Here is a 15144-nt window from a genome sequence, read left to right as displayed (position 1 = left end):
ACTGTGGCCTGCCCAAGCTGCAATGGAATATGATGTGACAGAGATGAACCATGGGAAAAGTAGTCCAGAAAGGGAGCCCATCCCAAATGGAAGAAGGCTAAATAGTACAGCTCCCACAAGGCATCATGACCCATCTTTGAAGTTTAACCTGAAGAAACTTAATGCAATACTTTCATTGCAGTACACAGAAAAGATCATTGTCAATTAAAGAAATCTTCAGCACTTTTTGGTTCACAGAAAAGTTTCAGTATTTCAATTTCTCATTTGGAGTTAGAACAAAAACAAATACCAAACTATGACAGGAAGTTTCTTTGGGTAGATGTGATATCTTTTATAAGACCAACTGAGTATTATTATTATTATTATTAGACCAACTGGGTAGATGTGATATCTTTTATTAACCAAACAAAACTATAAGAATTTTCCATGGGAGGGAAATTATGATTTTCACTGAGTTCTCTGTACCACAGACACATTAGGTTAGTCTCTATGGAGGAGGTGGTTTCTTATTTAACCATGCAATATAACAGAAAACCAGAGTCAGCATGACATCTTGTTTGGCAGGCCCCTATTTCCAGTCAGATGTTGTATAAATGTAGCACAAGCACAGGCTGATATCCAGGATTTTTCTGGGGTATACGCCTTAAATGGGCACTGGGATCCTTGCTTACACGTGATGCTTGATTACAACTAGAGTCAGGCAAGCAGGCAATGAGGCAATTTGGCCAATACAGTAGAACAGCCAGAACATCCTTCTTCCCTCATATGCAACTGGCCTCTCAACCTCTCCCCTGACCAAGTCAGGTGAGCACTTCCTCTGTGCTGCTGACCAGAGCCTTTACCTCTGTGAATAGCAGGTTAGCAGCCCTGAGGGGCAGAGGGCTGAAGAGGAACAGCTGATGCTTATCACAGTCCTCTCAAACCTGGTTCTTGCTTTGTGTTCCCTTTTTTACTTCCCCTGCACTTGCACTTGAAGGGGGTGAGGCTCTTCAACCAGTTTTTGCAAGCCTCTGAGGCTTACAACAATCTACAGACAGGGAAGCCGTGCAGAAAAGGATGTCACTGACAAATTACTTCAACCTAGTAATTTCATAAACATTAAATCTACCAATTCTTTTATTTATTTTTTCTTTTTCCTTAAAGATGCCTGGAAAGTTGTGTGGCATCACATAACCCATATGTAAGTCCAACCATATGTCCCCAATACTATCAAACTATTGCTGCTTGATTTCTATGTTCTCTTTTAACTGATTTTACCACACCAGGAACCTTCAATACTGAATATGTGAGTAATCACAGGAATGAAACAACATTCTCCTGCCCATCACCTTTTTCTGTAGAGGCTGATTTGCATGCTTCATCCCTTCCTTTTCGGACATGTAATCCCTTGTGGGGCAAACAAAGAGGCAAAGGGAAGTCTGTTCCTGAATTAGGAAATTGGAAATATTGTAAATGAATCAAGCCTCTAACTCAGGAAGAACATTTCACCAAAGAAAACGCTCCTGGAAATGAGTGTTTCAAAGATATTTCACAAGGCAATTGCCTACAGCTGGCAGGATATCAGAGTGTTGCGTTTACATGTGGAAATGCCTATATTTTTTAGTTCTGTGAAGTCTAGTAGTGGTTTTGTTTGTAGTATTCTGCATGCTGTGGCACTAAAATTTTGCAAAAGCATGTGCAGGGAAGCTCTCAGACAGCTGATGCAGAAAAGCAGGCTCATGCTGGCTTGTAATCAAGACAAAAGTCAGTGATAGAGAAGGAAACAAAGAAGGATTCCTAGTTCTTTGCTTTAAATAATGCATATATTCTTATAGGAGTGATTTGTTTTAGTCCAATGCATATATTATTATATGAGCCATTTGTTTTAGTCCATGTTCTTCTACTAATGCACTTGGTCAAGGCATGAACCTTTTCTCTTACTCAGTTTCCCCATGTGTAAAATTGGGGAAATGGTATTAGTACTTCAGAGTGGAATTTGATTCAGCAGATCTGTAAATGGAAACTGTCTTAGAAATAATAATTAATAAGGGTTGCATTGTTATTAGCCTTATTGCAGCTTGAATGCATATTCAGTAAATCTTGAGTAAGGACATCTGAGCCTTCAGCTTTGAATTGACTAAAAGTAGCAGGCCTGATCCTGCTCCCATAAAAGTTTACATCTCTGACACAGAGCTGAAATATATGATAAAGAGATATTAGGATGCTGGTCCCCATTCTCTCTCACAGGAAGACATAATGAAGAAATCCATAGGTTAGACATGTGAGAGGTTTATAGTGACCTGACCCTAAGTTTAACTTCTTCATGAGAGGCTCTTAAGTGATAATTTCAGGTTCTAAATAAAAAAAGTGAAAGAGGCTTAATTGGGACTAATATGAAAAAAACATTCTTGGTGCCATACAAGATAAAGAGTAAAAATCACTGCCTCACAGAGAATGAAATCTAAAAATACTACTAAATACATGGGGAATCAAATTCTTAGCCTTTGCCTAGAGAAAATATTATCTCTATCTACACTGAAAATGGGGGGATTTTACACTATGTTAGCTCTTCTAATGTAAAATCCAAGTGGAAACAAGGCACTGTGGCTTTTACCTCAGTGCAGCCAGTCTGAATAAATTTCAGATGGGGATAGGATAAAGCTCAGCTAGACACATGGAGGTAAAACCTACAGCATTTAATCTCCACTAGGATTTTGTATCATGATAGCCTCAACTATTTGTCCCTGTTCCATTTTCTACAATGAATAAATAACAACAAATAAATATAACCGTCATGTATTTTTACATGCATCTAGCTGTGAAGCAAATTAGCTCTACTTATATCTAATTCACCCGTACAGACAATTAACCCTTTTGAAATGACTTTGTTATATTTCATATGCAGTCATTACTTAAGTTGTGTCACTTGCATGGTACAGTAGCAACCACGCTCCAGATCCTGATATAGCTATTTTCAGTAGCCTGGGATCTGTGGCCAGCAGTGTCTGCACGTGCACCTCAGGGTGCACAGTGGGAAAGGAGCCTGGGGCAGTGCAAGCCCAGCCCCTTTTCCCATGGGTCTCCAGACCCTGGTGCACCAGTTGCAGCCTATCGACTTCTTGCTGCATCTGGCCCAGGCTTTGGGCAGCTGCTGCCTGCCACAGAGCTTGGACTGCTTGCAGCAAGGCTTGGAGCCTCCCCATGGCCTGCTGTGAGCAGCCCAGGCTCTGTGGCTGGTGGAAGCTGCCCAGAGCCCCAGCCAGCTGTGGCATGCTGAGCAAAATGGTCTTGCGTGCCATGCTGTGCTTGCCAACCCCTACACTAAAGCTAATAACTATGGGAAATAGAAGTTTAATGCCATTATTTCCACATCCCACTAGTTGTTTGAGGATGTGAGGCTATTCTTCAAAAAGCATGGAGGGGGTTGCCATGACTCTGGCAATGTTCACATGGATGACAGATCAACTTCATTTATTTTCAGCAATTTAACTATATCAAGCTGAAATGCCTCCGTAGTGTTTTGTTTTGCTGGTTTATAGGATTTCCTTGTTAATCATTGTGTCTACATATCTCTGTGCTTGTTCAAATTAATTACTCAGTGTTCTCAGCAGCTACGCCTGTTATTAATTCCATGCTGCTCAACTTAATGCACCTTAATTTTTCTTGAGTCCCATTGTGGGTTACCCACCAGAACCTGAAGGAAATCTAGGTCAAACCTTCAAATTTCCTTGATTTCTCTCAAGACAATTTTTCCAGCACCACAGATGATAATGTTGAACATAGAGGCAAAAACACAAATGGCTAAAGGGAAGTTAGGTATATATATGTATATGGAAATGATCAGTTCTAAGTTGGAAGCAAAATTAAACTAAATGCACTTAAATCAAGGGGACTAAACACGTTCATCTCAGAATTGTGAATTTCAGACATATGAGACATAGGTGCAGTGTTCAGGATTTTTAAAAACTATCAACTGAGGGGTGGTACCACATGATTGGAGAATAGAAAATACAACGCCTATATTTAAGAAAGGGGAACAACAGACAATTTTTTTTTTAGAAACTACAGGTCTGTTATTCTGGCCTCATTAATATGTGGAACTTTAAGTCAAATTCTGAAGGAAATTCAAGACATGGAGGTAAATGAAAAATGAGATAAAATGCAACATGGATGTGCCAAAGGTAGACCACATCAGCCAACCTGTTATCTTTGTTTCATAATATTACTGTGTTTTTAGAGAAAGGAAATACATTAGATTTAATCTATCAGGACATCAATAAAGTGCTTGATATGTTGTCACACAGGAAATGATTAGTTCAAGGGGAAAAGATTACAGCTATTACCAGAACTGAAGGTTGAATAAGAACTAGGTTAAAGAGGAGATGACAATTGCGGCAGAAGGAAATGATGAATGGTGTTCCTCAGGTATCAGCTTGGGGAATTGATCTTATTTAATTTTTCATTAATGGTCTTTCTTAGGGGAAAAAAAGATGGTTCTAATGACATTTACTGATGACACCATGTTGGGAGGTATCATGAATACAAAGGAGGATCAGGATATGTTACTTGAAAACCTGGAAAACTGAGGACTTAAATAATAGAAATGGGATGTAATTCAATATTATACAGGGCAAGTTCATTCACCTGAGGGCTAAGAAGAATTTGTGCTAAGATGATGGGGGCTTATCATCTACAAATGACAAAGAAAGTGTTTAGAAGGACCTAGATATATTAGTTAAACACAGGCTGACTAAGAGAATGTCTACCCAGCACAATGAAGTACTGTGTAAAGATACCCAAGCTACTGCTGAATAAGCTAATTTGGATACCATTTCCATGCTAAGGTAATGCTCTGCTTTGTCTAATTATCCTGCTTCTCATTAGTCTAATTACTCTCGGCAGAGCACTGAATGAATGTAGCTACAAGCTTCCAGGACTCATTGCTTTATCTCAACCTGGTACAACATTGTACTGTGTGGGCATACCTACAAGCCACCAATATGACGTGGCCATGGAAAAGGCAAATGCAATCCTATATAGTCAGGATATCAGGTAAGGTATCTATTATTGGTAGAAACAAGTATTAATGCTAGTGTACTTGTCACTGGTGAGCCCTCATATGAAATACTGTGTACAATTCTAATCACCTGTATTCGAGAAAGATGAATTCAAATTACAGTAGATAATGAGAAGGGCTATTAAGATTAAATAAGGGACCATATTTTATGAGAGGAAATTAAAAGAGCTCAACTTGCTTAGCCTAGCAAACTGGCTCAGAGGAGCTGGAATTTCTATATATAAACACATAAGAGAAGAAAACACCACAGAAGGAGAAAAGCTATTTGAACTAAACTTTCCAGGAATATCTACTTCTCTGGAGATTACAAAGGTTTCTAACCACCAGAGCAGTGAATTTCTTGCAACATCTTCATTAGGAGTAATAGGGGCATGAACCAAAATACCCTAGTTTTAAGATGGTATATAGTGGTGGTCCTTCAGCCAGGGCCCCATTACAGGTCCATAAGATCTTCACCTAAAAGTAGACAAACTCATTCTGAATAGGAGTTACTGTGTTCCAAGAAGGGTCATTCACTGCCACCCTAAAACACCAGAAACTTTTAAGAACATGGTGGTGGTGGATGCAAGGAACCTTAAGATGGATAACCTACAGTTACTCCAGTGTAACATCCATGTGTTGACAAGTCCTATCTGCTGGAAGGCACTGAAGCTGAAGTGTAGAATGATGCCACCTAATCAATTTGTGTTCAGGAGTCAGTAGAGTTAGGAGAGAAAAACAGGATAATAAATATTAAGGTGATGTGTATTTACATGGATTTAATGAGTTAGATTTACAGCTGCCATAAGTTAGTGTAGCCACCTTGCCCTGAGCTAAAGCTTCTAATCTCTTCATCATGATCTTGTGTTGCTTCTCAAAATTGATGACCTCAGAGAAAGCTGTATGGCATGCAATGTAATCCACAGGGAAGTCAGCTGACAACTGATCAAACAGAGAAGTCTCAAACTGGATAGAAAGGGTTGAACAGTTAAGAGTAAGTAGTTGTATTAAATAGTATTTAACATGGTTAAAATAGTCATTATTTTGGACTAACCTAAAATGGAGGCTGCAATCATTACCAAGTATATTTCCAGCTCTTTTATTGTTCATTGCAGTGATTACAAAGACCCTCTCTAGCAGTGCTTCTGCTACTAACACTGATAAGAGATAGCTCCAAGCTTTGCTAGCACATAGCACTCCTACACTTTTTCCTGGCTGTTATTTTAACCAGTAAAAAAATGGGAATTACTCCAGTGAAGCCAGTGGAGTTACACCAATGTGAGAACAGAATCAAATTTTAGTCTTATTAATCTTACCACACAACCTGTTCCTACCTGTACTGTTGTCCATTAGAAGACATAATTAGAATTAGCATAGAAAGAAGTTCCCATCCCTGGTCCATTGATCATGAAGAATTAGCTTTGACTTTTTCAGTCAAGGGAGAGAGAGTATGTTGTGAGGCTCAGGACCCTCACTAAAATAAATGAGCATTGCTCTGGAGCTCTGTCCATTTATTTCAGCAGAGAATCTGGCCCCAAGTCTTTAAAAATACCTTCTCTGAAATGAATTTTATGTGTACTTGGAAGTGTTAAACATTTCCTACAATAGATTATAATACTACTACTAGTACTACTACTAATACTATTTCAGTTTCCACCAGTCTGACGTGACATTACTCAGATGTGTGGCCAAGTTCTAAAATCAGGATAATCAATTTATGCTTGCCAAGTTGTTCAGTTCATCTGTATTGAAAACTATTTTAAAAAAATCGAGGCCAATACAATCTCTAGGAAAAAGAATTTTTTTTGTCCTTCAGTTGACTACATTTGTTGATGCCAACTGAAGAAAGGAAGGCTATTGTTAAAGTTTTCTTTATTATTTATAATATTGTTTCATGCCCTTTGCTGTAGAGACACTAGTTATGCCATTACTTATTGTGAGAGCAAAGGCGTCTTGCCAGCTGAGCTAATTGCCTAATTTGCCTTTTTTAGGGGGAGGGATGAGAGTTAAATAAGCTCTTTTGTATCAATAAAACATCTCTGTTGAGTCAACGCCGTGACATTTCTTGTAACTGATTTGAAATATTTACAGAAGAATCAATGTATCTACAACAAAAATTATGATGAACTATCCTAAATAGAAAGGCCTTATAAGCAGAGTTGGCTATCAAACCCAAGAATGTGGCTTTCCTTAAAAGCAAGCCCTTGTTTTCATACCTGTGTTGCTAGCATATAAATCTATGTATTCCTCCTTGTCATGAAATGAAATTAAACAAAGCCACTTGTATGACATTAAAGATAAGACAAATCAACCAAAAGTATGACCTCAAAGTTCATTAATCTTTTGTGTGTCTCCTTTTATTCAGAAGTACATTGGCCTTAATATGCTATATCTATGGAATGAGAGCATCAGCATGGGAGCTTACCACAAATTTAACTTAGGCACATTAACTTTACAACTCTCCTAAATGTCTTAGGGTATGCCTAGACTGCAGTTGTAGAAGCTACTGTAGTATAGTATAAACTTTGCATAAACTAGTTTGTGTACCAGAAGCAGTCTAGCTAATTGGCTAATTTGCCCTGCTTCTGTTACTATGGGGGCACATCTGCACTTGCCAATGTAAGGTGTTTTAACCATTTTTAAGGCACATTAAGGGTGTGGGTATTAAATTTAGGCACAAATATTTTAATACCTGCAGCTATCAAATTTAGGTGCGAATAGTGTAGGCACCTTAAGGGATATGTAGACTCCTTAAGGCACCTTAATAATGTGTATGTTCACTGAGTGGGCTTGAGCTGAGCCCACAAGGCCTCGTGCTGCTGCCGGGAGCCACTAAGATAAAGCAATGGGTGTTGTTCTCCAAGGCACAGGAGCTGGAGTGGCAGCTCTGGTAGCAGCAGTACCTGCTGGTATGCTGACCAACTCAGAACTAAGTCCCAAGTCCTCAAGTGCATTAAGGCAATTTAAGCATGTATCTACATGTGCATGCCTTAAGGAACCTTAACGCAACTTACTGGATGAACGCATTTGCAAGCTGCCTTGGGAAGCATCCTGGACAGCCCCGGCACACACAGCAGCTCCTGGGCCTGCGCGTGTTGGGCGGGTGCTGTAGTGGGAAAATGGGTGGGGGCAGCATGAACAATGAGTGCAGTCCTGTCCAGGGAGCACAGAGAAAGGTGTGAGGCATGCTCAGGGGCCATGGGGTCTGTCAGAAGCATGTGTGGAGCCTACTAAGTCCCAATTTGGTCAGCACACTGACAGGTACTGCCGCTCAAGCTCCAGCTCTAGCACCTGCACTTTGGAGAGCAGCACTCATCATTTCTTCTTGGTAGTGCCCGGTGGCAGCACGGGGTCCTGCAGGCTCAGCTCTGGCCCTCTTTCAATGGACACTGGGGAGGTAGAAACATGGGATGGGGGTTAGAGCCAGGGCCAGGGCTGGGGCTGGGCTCATTATGTCTGGGGGGACTGGAGGGTCCCACCTCCTCAGCCGGTGCTGGGCCATACCGCCCAGCTATGCTGCCATGGGCTTTGTGAGACCAGGAGGCAGCTCGGTACCCCATGGCCAGACCCGCCACTGGGTGCAGATGCCTGTGTCTACAAGTTGGTAGACACAACCTGGGTGCTTAGACACTCTGCTCACCTGGAGCTGAGTCATCTCTGGCTGCAGTCCAGCAGCCCCAGCTCTGCATATGCTGCGAGAGATCCCACAACCCCTGGGTGCATCCCACACCTTTCTCTGTGCTCTCTGGCCTGGGATGCTCTCGTTGTTCACACTACCTCCAGCCACTGCCTCTGGCATGACTGTGCATGTGAGGGGCTTTCCAGGGTGCTGCCCAGGGCAGGCTGCAAATTTATTCAGCCACCGAGCTGTATTAAGTCACCTTAAGGCGTGCATGTGTAGATGTGCATCTAAATCACCTTAATGCACCTTAGGCTACATTAAGCTAGGTTAAGCTTAGGTGCATATAAAATCACATGTAGACATACCACAGGTGTCTTTTCTAAATGGCAGAATGACTCAACAGGGCTTCACCACATATTCCTTGGGCAGATGCATGCTAGATCTTGGGGTAGGTAATTACCATGCCAAATATGTCCAGGTAGGACTGCTGTCACTGATGGTCTGCTCCCTTGTTCCTGATTGCATGTATCCACCCCAGAAGAGTGGATGTGAAGCCATTTTCAGGACATAGACTGAAGTTAAATAGAAGTGGTGGGATATGTTGAGGAGCAGCCCTCCTTGGTTGTAATAGGGGTTCAATCCCCACATGTGTGTCACAAGAGGACACACAAAATATTTGCTTATAGCTGCAACAACAGTCACATATATTTTTCTGAAATTTTATAGAATAGAAATTATAAAAGCTCTCTGCTTCTAGGACTAAATGAGAAATCTTGTTCTGAAATAGCTTTTCCAAAATGACCTCCATCCTCCAAACTTCAAGGACTATTACAAAATGAGTATTGCAGCAGTCTAGGATTATCGTAGGTTGATGGGAAGGTCCCATACATGGGCTATCAGCAGTATGGGCACTTTTAATGTGGGAAGAAAGATAGTGAACTGGTTAAAGTACAAAACTAGTTGTACAAAACTAATTGAGAATAAATTGCTACTGTACTCTATCATGGGCTTCCTTGTAATTATGGGAAGCTCATTTATCCTATTTATGCCTCAGTGCCTCCTGAAAAAATGGAGGGTATTCCCCATATATCCTGGGTCTCAGGAAGGTAGATAGCGTTGTTCTGAGGCATGTGGAGTGTCTTCTTCAGTGGTATCTGGTTGCTGCCACTTCTGATGCACAGACTACTGGAGTCTGTACGTTCTGGAAGGCCAACGCTACCAAATATCTTCCAGATCCTGAAGGCAACATAGCAAACTCGGATATGAGTTTAGTGGCAAAAGCTCAGAAGGGTTTATTGTCATTGGACAACATACCAGTTGTTCTGATTAAAAGTCACCCCAACTTGGTGATGTTTATCCTTGACTGGTAGAGACACCATATGTCATTCATGTTCCCTTCAGTCTCTATGAGGGACAGGTCTCCCAACTCCTGTATTTATGCTTGCATACCCCCTGCATTGTGTCCATTCTTATTTCTTTCCCTATTGAGATGTTCATCTTTAGTTGTTTATTTTGCTAAGTTCATGAACCTGCACTCTCATTAGTAAGATCTAAGTTTTACATTTGTAGCTGTTGTTTTTGCACTCCCTTCAATGTCTTTTTGCTCACTAATGCATTTTTACTTTTTTCTTTTTTACTGGGTTATCCAACAGTCAGGAGGCCCCTTTCTACTATGCTGCTTTTCAGCAGCGTTCCCTTTAAGCTGCATGGCATGTGCGGCCACACAGGTGCGCCTGGCAACACAGCATGAGGGCACCTGCGTGGCTGCTCACGCTGTGCAGCTTAAAAGGAATGCTGCTTTTCAGCACTGTAGTTTACTATAGCTTAGCATAACTACAGCCTAGCACATTCAGAACTCCTACAGATGGCATAGGATGATTCGATGTGACTGCAGCAAACCCTTATACCAAAGGAAACCTTGTGGACCACTAAAACCAGATAAAAATCTACTTAATGCTGGTGAAAAAATGCAAAACTGGAGTGAAAGAGACCAAGACTTCCTATCATACTATTTACAACACTTTTACTTCAAGGTTGGATTATCCTTGACCTCTTATTTTCAAAGCAATTTTTGGTCTCCTAACGCTTTTAGAACATTAGGGAGAGAAATGGATATAATTGGGCATTGTTCAATTTCTAAAGTTAGAACTAGAAAAGGACAGGAATTAGCATAAGGAGATGCATATGCTTTTTTTTCACATAGCTGTTCAATTCCTTCCCGTCAAAAAAACCTACTAGTGAATGTTTCCTGGGAACACTGAGTTTCTATGTCTTATCTGAAAGTTTTGTATCTTCCATTGGAATACGTGACACCCCAGTGTTGACCAATTAGTTTTGATCAACACTAATATAATATTTTGATGAACGAACAGGTAGAAAGGTATTCAACAAAAGTCCCAGTATAGTGCTAAGGAGAACTGGGCTACTGAGGGCGCTACCTTCAAGACAAGTTACTCTAGAACCATTAGAAAAATGGGACCAAGTGGAGTAAAGTGCTTCTTACCTTTAGTAAGGAAGTCAGAAACTTACCTTTGATATCACTGAATCAGTTTCACTTCCATATAACCTGAAGCTCAAGAACGAATACAAAGTATATATAGGAACCCTTTTTGTTCATTGTTGTATGCAACTCTGGATAAAACACAACAGAAGTTTAACAACACATAGCAACCCAACCTAGCAGTGCTGGGTACTTTAGCCAGCTGAAGCTGCAGAGGGAATTCACGGTTATGTGTACTTCTCCTGACAGCACAACAACTCCCTTAACATGAATAAGATTGTCAGGAGCTGTCCTCAGGAAAACAGCAGTTTTCGGGTACTTTGTCAACCCTGAATTGGTGAGTACCTACTCATTATCTCACTTAGCATTTCCTATTCAGCCCATCTCTATTACATATTAATGAAATGTTTTAACAGGTGTAGCATGTGTGTTCAGATAACTGTAATATAAATAAGTAAATTAAAGTCCCTTTAACTGAAAAACTACAAAAAAGACATCTGAAAGCTCTTTGTTTAGTACCTTCAATGCCAAATAACTAAACACTAGGGGCTAAACAGCTCTAAATTCCAGTCTGTTATGGAAGAAAAGTGCAGAAGATAGAAGATTAATAAAAGTTAGGAGAAAAGAACATAAAAGAGAAAATGCAAAGTCACAATTTGCCTCTTGCCAATACAAATGGAATTAGAGTAATAATTTGGACAGGTTATAGGCCAAAGATAAAAGCATGATAAATTCCCAGAAAACTAGATTACTGAGAGCTATTAGAAATTAAAAAGCTACATAAATCACAACTATAAGATAAATGGTATTTGGATAATATTATTTGACTGATTAAATTAAATTTCAGTCTGTAGAAGCTTGTGGTAAGGAAGAGAGAGATGCAGTAACAAAAGTAAACCCTCATATAGAAACACAACTACTGATGAACCCAGTGTGTATTTTTTATCTAGTCTTATAATCTTGGTCTTTTCATTACTGTACTAAAGCTAACTCTTTTTCTAATAATAGTAAATGCGTCCAGTCTTTTTGAGGATACCTGAGCCCTTCCTGTAATTCTTTTTCCTGTAAAAATTTTGTTGAATCTTGAATACATTTACTTTCACTTTCTTCCCATATGCTCCTGTACAAACTTCCTAGCAGAAAAAGTTTATTGAATGAGTTACATATGTAATAGACAATACCCACAAACATTCCCAATCTGAAAATTTGGAACTCAGATTTACACTAGATAGATGTCTGGTCCAAATACCAAAAGGTCCAAAAGGTCCAAAAGGTATTTGGACCAGAAATCTTTTTGTCACTTATCTAGAGTAAAACAGTATCATGTGACCTAAAGGTTCACTAGGGTCTTAGATGGATGGAGGAGGAGGGGGCAGGAGGCACATGCCTAAGGAGATATAATTTGTTTGGCCAAATGCCTTCCCCATAGGGTATATCCTCTGAGGCAGGATGGGTTTTCCTTCATGTTTCCCTAAAACAGGGTTTGTACACATGTGAGCAGGTGCCTTCTCAACACTCTGCTGTCTGTGCTGTCCTCCTAGCTTACCCACCATGCTTTGTTAGGAGAAAGATAACACAGGGAAGAGGCTGACAGCTGATGGTACGATGATGGAAGGCTGGTGCTCTGGCCTCTGCCACAGGGCTCTGTCTCCCCTACACCGTGTCTGGATGTGACGTGCAACTGGTTGGAGTTAATTCCTTTTATCAAGTCTCTCTTCCTTAGGTGTGAGGGTCATTGGCCCTGCTTACTTATCAGCAGGTACACCATCCTTTCACACTACGTGACAGTCCTCAGTTTCTCTGGCCCAAATTTCTCCTCCTCCCTGCCTTCTCAGGTGATACAGAAAGACCTTGCAAGAGACCTGTAATGGTCTCACTGGAGGTCCTTAATCAGGGACCTTAGGGAAACTGCTTGGTCATCTGGCCTTCTCTCTTCTTTGGTCTACATATTGTCTTAGATTTCTCTTACACAGTCCTTCCCCACTGTGACTCGCTGTTGCACTGGTAGATTGGTTTAACCTGTTACTCCTGGGTTATCTTCCTCCTGGGGACTCACTGCAGCCATATTTATATTGGGGGTCTGCCCAAGTCTCCCTTGCTCAGCTGACATCTCACTTGGGCACAGAAGCAGCAGGACAAGCCTGCTCTAGGTAAGTACTCCTCCACTCTCTTTTAATTCTTGAAACAGGGGCCATGAGCAGTCCCCTGTTACAACATGCAAGGGAGAGCCCTATCAAGATTTTCCCCCACTTCCACAAAAACCCATATACACTACTGGGCATTCAGCCAAAGCCAAACACAACTCGGATTTTATTTATAAACCAACTATTCTTATTCTGAAACCATCTATATTTTATGGATTGTTTGCAGATTAATTAAAAATAAATAAATGGTAGTGTAAGAGTGATGCTGTGGCCATAACGGTCCAAGAATGATCATATTTACAGTGAGGGAGGCAGACTGCAAGGGGGAGTAGGGGATGGGGAAGGCAGGCACAGGCATGGAGTAACAAGTGGCATGAGATCGCATGGATGAGGGGCATGGCTGGAGGGCGGGCAGCAGGAGGAACAGACACAGGCACAGGGAGACAAGAGGTAGGGAAGCAAGGGGCAGGGGTCTAGTCCCTTACTCCTCACCACTGCTTTCCCCACCACAGCATGTGTGGGGAATGAATTTAAGACAGGTTTCCATTAATTTAATGCTATGTATGGAAAATTATAACAAATGTATAATTTTCTATGTCTACAATCTAATCATTTGAAGGGTCATCTTAAATTCAAAGTCATCTTTGATTCAAGTAAATACAATAAGCAAGAAACAAAGATTTCTTAGGGTGATAGTTTTTACTGAACCAAATGCATAGTTGGCATAGGGTTAGACAAGCTTTTGAATGCCAGACATTCTTCACAGGTCAGGAGAAAAATGTCTTCATTTGAAAGCTTGTCTAACCCTATGCCAACTATGCATTTGGTTCAATAAAAACTATCACCCTAACAAATCGTTGCCTCTTAAAAATAAATAACATAAAAAAAAAATCATAACGTGCTCACAGGTAGTTTACAAACAGATAAAGAAGTTAATTTGTCATATCAATTATTTCCTGCAAATGATTCTCTCAGCTCTAGCTATAATGAAGCAGAAATAATAATGAGGAGTAATGGTTCAGAGTTTTGTTAAAATGCTGTAGCTTCCTTTCACTTTGAATCCAGCTCAGTGAACTAGCAACCAAAAATCAGCTCAATGCTGGCTGTTCAATGGCTTGTGTGATGTAAATTGGACTGCTCAATCCAATTTCCAGTGGACAGGTGTATACATCACTGAATCAACCATCCCTAATTGGCCATTTTCTTGGCAGCATAAGTAGAAAGACAAAGGTCTGAGCCACCATCTCCTACCATGTGCCTGAGGCACCTAGATGGAAGACATGCCCACAACAGGTCAATGAATTTTTTCACATGTATTGCTCCCATAGGAAATATGTTTCAATATTATTTAATATCTGTATCCAAGTACATATATGTTGATTACTAGTAAATTACCCAAGTTCCTTATTTCAATTAATGCTCAACTATATACGCAGGATTGTTGCAGTTATATTCCATACTCATTTAAATGGCATCCGAGGTATTTTAGTGCATTTTAGATGCTTTAAAATCAAATAAGAAAATTCTCTGCCCCAAGAAACTCAGCACTAAATCCAATAAAGGAGATAGAGATCTACAAGTTAGGTCACTCTCCTAGTATGGGGATATTCTGAGTTGTGGTCCTGCTGCCAGGATTATTTCTGCTTTTTATCCAATGATCTCCAAGCAGAAAGTACAGGGGCAAAATACTCAGAAGACTAAAGTAATCAAAAGAACCATCCTTCACATTCATTGAGAGTGGGAGAGATCATGGAGTTAATAAAGCACTTTCCCTACCTTAGTAGCAAACTCTCTCAGAGACTGAAAATTGATGAGGAGATCCGGTGCACAAGTGCCTCCTTTG

This window comes from Alligator mississippiensis, chromosome 5 (assembly GCF_030867095.1).
Source record: "Alligator mississippiensis isolate rAllMis1 chromosome 5, rAllMis1, whole genome shotgun sequence".
Lineage (NCBI taxonomy): Eukaryota > Metazoa > Chordata > Crocodylia > Alligatoridae > Alligator > Alligator mississippiensis.
This window is presented reverse-complemented; position numbering follows the sequence as displayed.